This window comes from Giraffa tippelskirchi, chromosome X (genome assembly GCF_054371585.1).
Source record: "Giraffa tippelskirchi isolate mGirTip1 chromosome X, T2T-mGirTip1v1.2.pri, whole genome shotgun sequence".
NCBI lineage: Eukaryota > Metazoa > Chordata > Mammalia > Artiodactyla > Giraffidae > Giraffa > Giraffa tippelskirchi.
The window spans coordinates 147466927-147476735 of NC_137289.1; positions in this window are offsets into that span (position 1 = coordinate 147466927).

The window sequence follows — 9809 nt, forward strand, 5'->3', positions numbered from 1 at the left end:
TTATAACCTTACAATGGGACAAAACACAACTCCACCTTAGGAAGAATAAAGAAGGGAAAACTTCCTAGAACTGCTAAATAAAAAGCTGATTTCAAAAATACATAGTTAAAAATGCTGGAGAGGATGTGGAGAAACGGGTATCCTCCAACCCTGTTGGAGGAAGTGTAAATTTGTGCAGCCACTATGGAGAACGGTAAAGAGGTTTCTCAGAAAACTAAATACAGAATTACTATTCGATCTAGCATCCCACTGCTGGGAATATACCCAGACAAAACTGAAATTCAAAAAGATGCATGCACCCCTATGTTCACAGCAGTGCTACACACAATAGCCAAGACATGGAAACAACCTAAAGTCCAGAGAGAGATGAATGGGCAAACATGACGTGGTGCCTATTTAATGGAATACTATCGAGCCGTAAAAAAAAAGAATGAAACACTGCAGCAATGTGGATGGACCTTGGATGGACCTAGAGATTATCATGGGCTTCCCAGGTGACTCGGTAGTAAAGAATCCACCTGCAATGCAGGAGAGCCAGGTTTGATCCCTGGGTTGGGAAGATCCCCTGGAGAAAGGACTGGCTACCTACTCCAGGATTCTTGCCTGGGAAAGTCCATGGACAGAGAAGCCCAGTGGGCTACAGGGCTTGGGGCTGCAAGAGTCGGACATGACTCAGTGACTACGCAACAACAAAGAAACTATCATACTAAGTGAAATAAGTCAGACAGAAAAAGACAAATACCGTTCACTATCACTTACAGGTGGAAGCCAGTTCAGTTCAGTCACTAGTTGTGTCTGAGTCTTTGCGACCCGATGGACTGCAGCATGCCAGGCTTCCCTGTCCATCACCAACTCCCTGTCCAACACCAACCGACTCATCCTCTGCCGTGCCCTTCTCCTCCTGCCTTGATCTCCTTCCAATCCAAGGGACTCCCAAGAGTCTTCTCCAACACCATAGTTCAAAAGCATCAATTCTTAGGCGCTCAGCTTTCTTTATATTCCAACTCTCACATCCGTACGTTACTGGAAAAACCACACCTTTGACTAGACGGACCTCTGTTGGCAAAGTAGCGTTTCTGCTTTTTAATATGCTGTCTAGGTTGATGATAGCTTTTCTTCCAAGGAGCAAGCATCTTTTGATTTCATGGCTGCAGTCACCCCCTGCAGTGATTTTGGAGCCCGAGAAAATAGTTTCTCACTTTTTCCACTGTTTGCCCAACTATTTGCCAGGAAGTGATGGGACCAGATGCCATGATCTTAGTTTTTTGAATGTTGAGTTTTAAGCCAGCTTTTTCACTCTTCTCTTTTCACTTCTATCAAGAGGCTCTTTTGTTCCTCTTTGCTTTCTCCCATTAAGGGTGGTGTCATCTGTGTATCTGGGGTGGAAGCCAGAATATGGCACAAATGATCATACCTGTAAAACAAACAAAAGACTCATACAGAACAGACTTGTGGTTGCTAAGGGGGAGGGTGGAAGGATGGGCTATGCTCAGGGGATTGGTAGATACAAACTACTACATTTAGAACAAACAACAAGATCCTACTGCAGAATGCACGGAGCTATATGCAGTATCCTGTGACAAAGCGCAAAAGGTTATAAAACAAGAATGTCTTTGTGTGGATCACTGAGTCAGTCTGCTGTACAGCAGAGATGGGCACCACATTTTAAAGCAACCAGACTTCAACTTAAAAAGACAAAAATATGTAGTTAAGAATCCTGTTTCTTAAAAAAAAAAAAAAAAAAAGGAAAATAGAGAGGTGTGAGGGGAGAGATGGGATACACCAACACCTTACCTGACTTGGCACGGTAGGTCCCCGAGAGCCTTGGCATCCTGGACTCGGGCAAAGAAACAGGAGAAGGGAATGCCTGTGAAGGGCCTAAAGGAACCTCACCTGGCTTGAGTACATCCTGGTGCCGCTGCCAGGGTGGCTGGCAAACCCCAGGGAGAGAGCTCTGAGGAGAGGCCTTTAGGGATACGGGGCAGTCCCCCAGAGAAACCTGGTCTGCGGCAGGCCTGTCATACTGGCAGATGGTTCTTCATCCAGATGAGAAGGCTGGCAAGTATGCATGCACGTGGAGCTCCAGTATTGCTGTAAAAGTGTCAGCTAGTGCCATGCACACACTTGCATCACTGTCTGTATACGTGTGTTTCCCCTATCTTCTGTCATGCCAGGGGAAAAAAAACCACACCTGGCCACAAATGTTCACACAAATCACACGTCCGGACCGGGGTTTCATACGGGGACGTCAAGGCCCCTCCCCCCCTCTACCCTGAGGGGCCTGGAGGCCCTTCGTATCCAACACTCAAAAGAGTCCTGCAATGGCCACCCGGAATTTTAATTCCTCTGGAACGGTGCCTCTCGAGACATGCGGGTGTTCTGATCAGCGGTCAATATTTAATCACGGGGTGGGGGGCGGGACGTGGTGGGGGGGCGGTGCAGCGGCAGGCCAAGTGCACGTGCGTTCGGGAAAACCCCGAGCGGAAAGTTAAAATCTGGTGCCTCCGGTGCAGGCTTGCTGGAAAGCGTCCCGCGCTCAGAGCGCAGGGCGTTTGCGCACCAGCTCGCGCGCATCACCGCTTTCCAGGCGGAACCATGCTCCCCACGTGTCGCCCAAGATCCCGGAGTTTTTGAAACCTTGAAATGCCGGCCTCCCTTCCCAGGCTGCCGCCCCCTCATCCACCCCCGGAGTCGGAGCTCTACCCCTTTCTCGCCTCAAGGCCGAGGGTAGTACCACCAGGTCTGCCTAAGCGCAAACCATGAACATGCACGTCCCCTGCGCCACCGCCTCCCGCCCCTCCCCCCAGCACAGAACTGGGATGGTGAAGGGACTGAACCTCTGCTGCAGAGGGGCCAGCAATCCTGTGTTCCTTTCCCCAGCACTGAAATCTGGCTTCTGAGCACCCAGGACATGGCGTTGGCGGCCTGGTACGTGCGCGGGCCCTGTGCCTCCGAGCCGGGCTGTGCGCAACCATCCCCCCTCCCCCGGCCCCCAAGGGCTGCCTGCCCACGCTCACTCCTACTGTCCACATCAGCTACCCACCCGGACAAGCACAGATAAGCATCCTCCCCAGCACTTACTGACGGCTTAAAGCTAGAGTCTTCTGAAAACCCAAGAGATCCAAGGGCCCCAGCTCGGCGCTGGCCTTCCTGTTATGAAGAACGATTCCCAACTCAGCTTTAAAGCTCCCCTCACACACCGGAAGAAAGTACTGGAGTGAGGAGGCACAGAAGGAAATCCTTTGAAATTGCGGAAAGCAACCAGTTGAGCACCTTTTCCATCTGAAAAACCTGTTAGCTTCTGGAAAAAAAAAAAAAGAGTTGCAAATAGCACATCTCCACATATTCTTGCAGGAGACCTCAATTCGATTCCTCGGTTGGGAAGTTCCCCTGGAGAAGGGACAGGCTACCCACTCCAGTATTCTCGGGGCTTCCCTGGTGGCTCAGACCGTAAAGAATCAGCCAGTAATGTGGGAGACCTGGGTTCGATTCTGCAGGTTGGGAAGATCCCCTGGAGGAGGGCATGGCAACTCATTCCAGTATTCTTGCCTGGGAAACCCCATGGGCAGAGGAGCCTGGCGGGCTACAGTCCACTGGGTGGAAAAGGGTCCAGACGCGACCGATGAGTGACTAAGCACAACAACACCACCACATTCTTCACCAAAGATTAACCAAGTGAAAATGACACCGGTCACCATAGCATGACCCTGGGAATCAAGGAATTCACCTCGACCACCACTAATTATTAAAGCAATGCAAATCAACACTGCAGTGAGGTATCGCCCACCCTGGTTAGAATGGCCATCCTTAAAAAACGCACAAACAATGCTGGAGAAGGTGTGGCGAAAAGGGAACCCTCCTACACGGTTAGTAGGAACATAAATTGGAGCAGCCATTATGGAGAAGAGTATGAAGGTTCCTTAAAAAAGCTAAAAGTAGAGCTACCGTTCATTTGACCCAGCAATCCCATCCTTGGGCATATATCCAGACAACACTAATTCAAAAAGATACATACATCCCCATGTTGATAGCACTGTTCACAATAGCCAAGCCATGGACTCAAACAAAATGTGCAGCAGCAGATGAATGGATAAAGAAGATGTGCTACAAATATACAGAGAAATTATTACTCAACCATAAAAAACAAAACAAAAGAATGCCATCTGCAGCCACATGGATGGGTCTGATCATACTAAGTCAGGAAAAAGCAAGTCAGCGGCAGAAAGACAAATACCGTATGATATCACTTAGGTGTGGAATCTAAAATACTACAGAAATCAACATATGTATGAAAGAAAACAGACTCAGAGATCAGACTTGTGGTCCCCAAGGGGAGGGGAGGGAAAGATTGGGAGTTTGGAATTAGCAACCATTTCATATATGTTATATACAGGATGGATAAACCTAGATGGGGAAACAGTGGAAACAGTGGCAGACTTTATTTTGGGGGGCTCCAAAATCACTGCAGATGGTGACTGCAGCCATGAAATTAAAAGACGCTTAGAAGGAAAGTTATGACCAACCCAGACAGCATATTAAAAAGCAGAGACATTTCTTTGCCGACAAAGGTCCATCTAGTCAAGGCTTATGGTTTTTCCAGTGGTCATGCACGGATGTGAGAGTTGGACTATAATGAAAGCTGAGTGCCAAAGAATTGATTCTTTTCAACTGAGGTGTTGGAGAAGACTGTTGAGAGTCCCTTGGACTGCAAGGAGATCCAACCAGTCCGTCCTAAAGGAGATCAGTCCTGGGTGTTCATTGGAAGGACTGATGTTAAAGCTGAAGCTCCAATACTTTAGCCACCTGATGCAAAGAGCTGACTCATTGGAAAATACCTGATGCTGGGAAAGATTGAAGGCAGGAGGAGAAGGGGACGACAGAGGATGAGATGGTTGGATGGCATCACCGACTCAATGGACAGGAGTTTGGGTAAACTCTGAGAGTTGGTGATAGACAGGGAGGCCTGGCGTGCTGCGGTCCATGGGATTGCAAAGAGTTGGAAGTGACTTGAACGATTGAACTAAACCGAACTTACATACATACATATATAGGATGGATAAACAAGATGGCCCTACTATGTAGCACAGGGAGCTATACTCAGTATCCTGTAACAAACCATAATGGAAAAGAATATGAAAAAACTCTATGTGTTTATATATAAGAGAGTCATTTTGTCATACATAACAAAGTAGCACAACATTGTAAATCAAGTATACCAGTAAAATTAAAAAGAACTTTGTGTTGACCACACGGTGATCTACACACCTTATTCAGACTTCTCCCACCAGGCTGGGTTCTCGTCCCGCCGTGGCCCAGCGCCTCCCGGGGGAGTGGTGGTGCAGCGACTGCGTCGTCGCTGTGGTCGGGCATCTTCATTCCCTCTGGTTTTGAGCTGCCCCTCTGGTGGTCTCTCATCGTGTCGGCACCTTTTCAGGGAACTGGTCGGCTTTATTTTTTTTAATGAAAAGCCTCTGCCCCACTTTGGGTCTGTCTGATGTATTTTGGAGAGGGAGCCACCCAAGAAGGGAGATGGTGTTCTCCGTTGGCACGTCCTGCGGACAGTGTCCGGCCTTGCTCCAGGGGCCGTGGACTGTTGTGTGTGGAGGGCACCTGCCCACGGGGTCTGGGACTGCTTCCACGACACCGTCAGGCAGGCCTCACTCTTGAGCTTCCTAAGCGGGTGTAAACTAGAAAGAGGCTGGCCTTGAGCTGAGAGGGGCAGGCCTCCCCCTGCGTGATCCTTCCAAGATGGGGGGTAAGCGGCGGGGCCTCCAGCGATGTTCCTCTGCCCTAGGCTTGGCTGAGATGAGAAAGGAGGGTTCACTGCCAGCCAAAAAATAACATAAAATAATGTATGTAGCATTTGTGTCCTCCTTAAAGTCCCTAAGTTCGTGACAGTGCTTTAAGGGCCTTTCCTCTTTGCATTCCTCTGCACCTCACTTCCTAGGTTCACGGAGGGGGAGGGCACCAGACTCGTCACAGGCATTTCGGGGATCTGGTGGACGGGGGGGGGGGGGGGGGGGGGGCTGGGGAATGACACGGGTCGGGTTTCGTGGGATGTTTTACCTGGCTCAGTGTGACTCAGCACACAGCCTATACGTGTACACACACGACGTGTGAGGTTCTCTTCTGGTGGGAAATGCAGAAAACGCCCCACCCCCGAATGCCTGGGCTTGCAGGGTGTGGTGGCCCTGCGGTGGTCAAGCCAACAGGTGTGAGGATGCAGACAGCATCTTCCATGCCCCTGTACCTGAGACTGATTCAGCGTGCCCAAGGTGGCTCGCCCTGAAGAAACAGAAGTCTGAGCATCTCAGTCCACGGGTCGCGGAGCATGGTGACCACTGGCTCCATGAGGACCATAGGCTCCCACAGCCACACCCCCACCACCCCAGCCTACAACTGCACCTCCACCGCCCTCATGGACAAATCCCTCCATCCTTGCAGAACTCACAAGACAAGCGGGAGTGACCCTGTAGAAGCCAAAAAAAATTAATAATAATTATGTATATAGCATTTGTGTACGTCTTAAAGTCCCTAAGTTTGTGACAATGCTTCCCCCCCCCCATCCCAAATAAAAATTCACCTCCTACGTTTGAGCAGTTCTTACTAAGAACACTCTCTAGGGCTTCCCTGGTGGCTCAGTGGTAAAGAATCCGCCGATACAGGAGACAAACAATTCGCCCCCTGATGTGGGAGGATGCTACATGCCGCAGAGTAGCTAAGCCCATGTGCCACAACTACTGAGGCCCGCGTGCAAGAAGCCACGCAGCGTATCTAGAGAAAGGCCCGAGCAGCAAGGAAGACCCAGAGTAGCCAAAATTCAACTGACAAAAGTATTTTAAAAAAAAATAAATTAAAAAAAAAGGAAGACTCCCACTCTCTCAACTGGTTGACCTCCGGGTCCCACCAACCTGCTCCGAAAACAGAAGCGTCTGTCCACTGCCGACCAGGAGCAGCTGCCATCTGTCCTCCGATGGTTCTGACAGGGCCGTCCGGGTGCAGAGAGTGCTTCTCATCCAGACCCAGGCTGCAGTGACAGCACCAGAGGTGTGAACGCCTCCCTCCGTGTGGCGCCCTTCTGACCTGGCGCGGGTTCCAAGCACGTTGACATTATCAGCTCACTTGCTCTCCCGAGGGCTGGGAAGGAGGAAGCTGAGGGGTGCAGAGGCTAGCACCTGCTCACAGCGCCTGCCACCTCAAGTGAGAAGAGGTGGCTTTGCTCTGGGAACTTGGCTTCGGGTCCTGGACCACAGGGTGCTAATCCGCATCAGCACCCAGCGTGGGAGATGATGGGGCTCCACCAACGGCCCCAATGCTTCACAGCTCCCTGCAGTCATGGGGTGGAGCACACACCGCCCCTTCTGGATTCCTGGTTGGGCTGCAGGACTTGCTGCAGCAATGGAAGGTTAGCAGGTGCGCCATAACCACACCCAGGGCAAGCACCGAAATGACTGAGCTTATTCTCCGGTCACGGGCCATGGACGTGCCCAGGCCAAAGGCACGGGTCCCGGGAGGCAGATGACAGGCACGTGGAGCAGAATGATCTACAAATTCCTTCTCTAAAGGAATACTTCTCCCTGTACCCTGCTGTGATTTTACAGTGGTCGTTACACAGCCTGGCTGTGGCAACAGCTGACTGATACAACCTGTGTCCCTGATGTTTTCCCGGCTGCAGACTGACTGGCCTGAACTCAACAGGCAGAACCAGTCAAACATCGGCATACACAGATTCAACCCTACGATTTATCAGTGGCTGAAGGATCTGACATACGGGAAGGGCGTTCCAATTCTTAAGAAAGATGCAAGACAAAGACATGCTCCATTCACTGAAAGACACCATTTATTTTATTAAGGTCAAGCAGGATGATCTGTTGAGAGGTAAGTGTTAAGTGTTGAGCATGAAATTGGTACACATCTTCCACAGTGGGCGGCATGATCAAAGTCTCAGGCAAGGTCCCTGACTGCAACTTCGAGATAAAGAGAGCACATCTCAGCTGAGCGATGACCCAGGGTGAGCCATCAGCCACCACTCAGGAATGCCATGGGAGAAACGATAGCACCAGATTGTTTGTATATGCAGTAATATAGCTATACACAAAGTTGTGCACACTGACTCACTGTGATCTTTGGGTCCCTGCCAACCAGACATTTATGACGCAGATGGGGAAATAGACAGGACCACTGTGATTCTATGGGCTTTGTTTAAAGGACACCAGAGCCCTGTGTATTGCTGTGTAGCAGACAACATTCTCAAAAGACACTGAAAAGCTGGATGCAGGCACAAACTCGATCTTCACATTTTACAGACGTATCATCAAAATGATCACAATACTGTATGAGAAGGGCAAGAATCACAGATAAAAGCTTTGTGAAAATCAAAACACACTAACATCACTGTGGTTGTCTCCCCAAGGGAGGAAGGTGGCGGGGGGGGGCGGTCTGTGGACAGCCAGCTCTATCTTTTCTGCCATGACCCATTTTCACAGCAAGTGACCACAGCATGTGGGGAGGAGGACGATGCTTCACCGGCAGAAGAGGGGTTTTTCAAGTCAGGAACAGCTTAATTCAAGAAGAATAAAAAGTGCGGAAAAAGGCCTTTCTCTTTGGCATGGGTAGGCTGCCAAAGGAGTGTTTATTGCCAGCATCATTGAAGCCTGCCAGGTCGGTTCCCTCCGGGGCTGCAGAGATATCACCGCGGCCAGTCCAGCTTGTCCTTCTGGCTCCATGGGTGTGGAGTAGTGTCCTTTAATTAAAGACATTGTGTGCTTCTGTCTTTGGTAAGGTGCCAGCCACCGGTGACAAAGGGCTATCTCCCAAACTGTCGGAAAACTCCTTTCACGGGCTTAACAGGAAACAAGGAGTAATGTGATCTGACCTCCGAATATCGCCCCGATACGAAGTTATCTTAGGGCTCCTCCCGCCATTATGCAGGCATCTCACCCAACTGGGACGGAACACAGACGATCAGGTTAAAAATCAGACTGTGAGAACCAAGCCACAAGCGGCTGAACACCTATCGGGCCTACTGACATGCATATAGCCTCTTTGGTGAAGTGTCTATTTAAGTCTCTGGCTCACGTTTTAACTGGGGTGTCCGTTTTCATACTGTTAACTTCTAAAGTTCTTTATACGTTCTGGATGCAAATGCAACACACGGGATCTGCAAGTTATCTTCTCCTAGTCGTGACTCGGGCACCGGAAAACAACAGCTTGACAGTGTGTTCTTTAGTGAACGGATTCTCTTGACCACCTTGCAATATCAAACGATAAAACAGGCAACCGACGGTGGTCAGCTCTGTGGCGGAGCAAGACCAGGTCTGGGAGTTGTGTGGTCCACCGGGACCTCTGGAAAGCCAGAACCACGGGTTCTTAGAGGAAACGCAGCCTTGACGCTGCCATAACTAATCCAGGGAAGCAACAAGAGGAGCTGCCAATTATAATCCACGATCGTATACACCCCAAAGAAATGTTCTTGACGGCGGAGTGGAGGGGAAAGTAAATGAGCAAAATATCTCAGGGGCCTTAAGGAAAAAAAAAAAAAACCTCCCAAGCACATACCCTCCGGACACACTTTCAGCCAGGTAATCTCACTTTGCAGGAAAAATACCATTTGCACGCGGGTGTCATCCCAGAAAAACAAAAGCCACTATGTCCCTTCTGCCTGCACCTTAAAGCGGGCACACTGTGCAAGCGGCGATTTCACTATGAGTGAACCCAGCGCGCTGAGAGCTTGTCACCGCTGGTCTTTAAACCACATGGACAATTATTCTCCTTTCTAACACATGAATAAATAATGCTCATCCTCATGA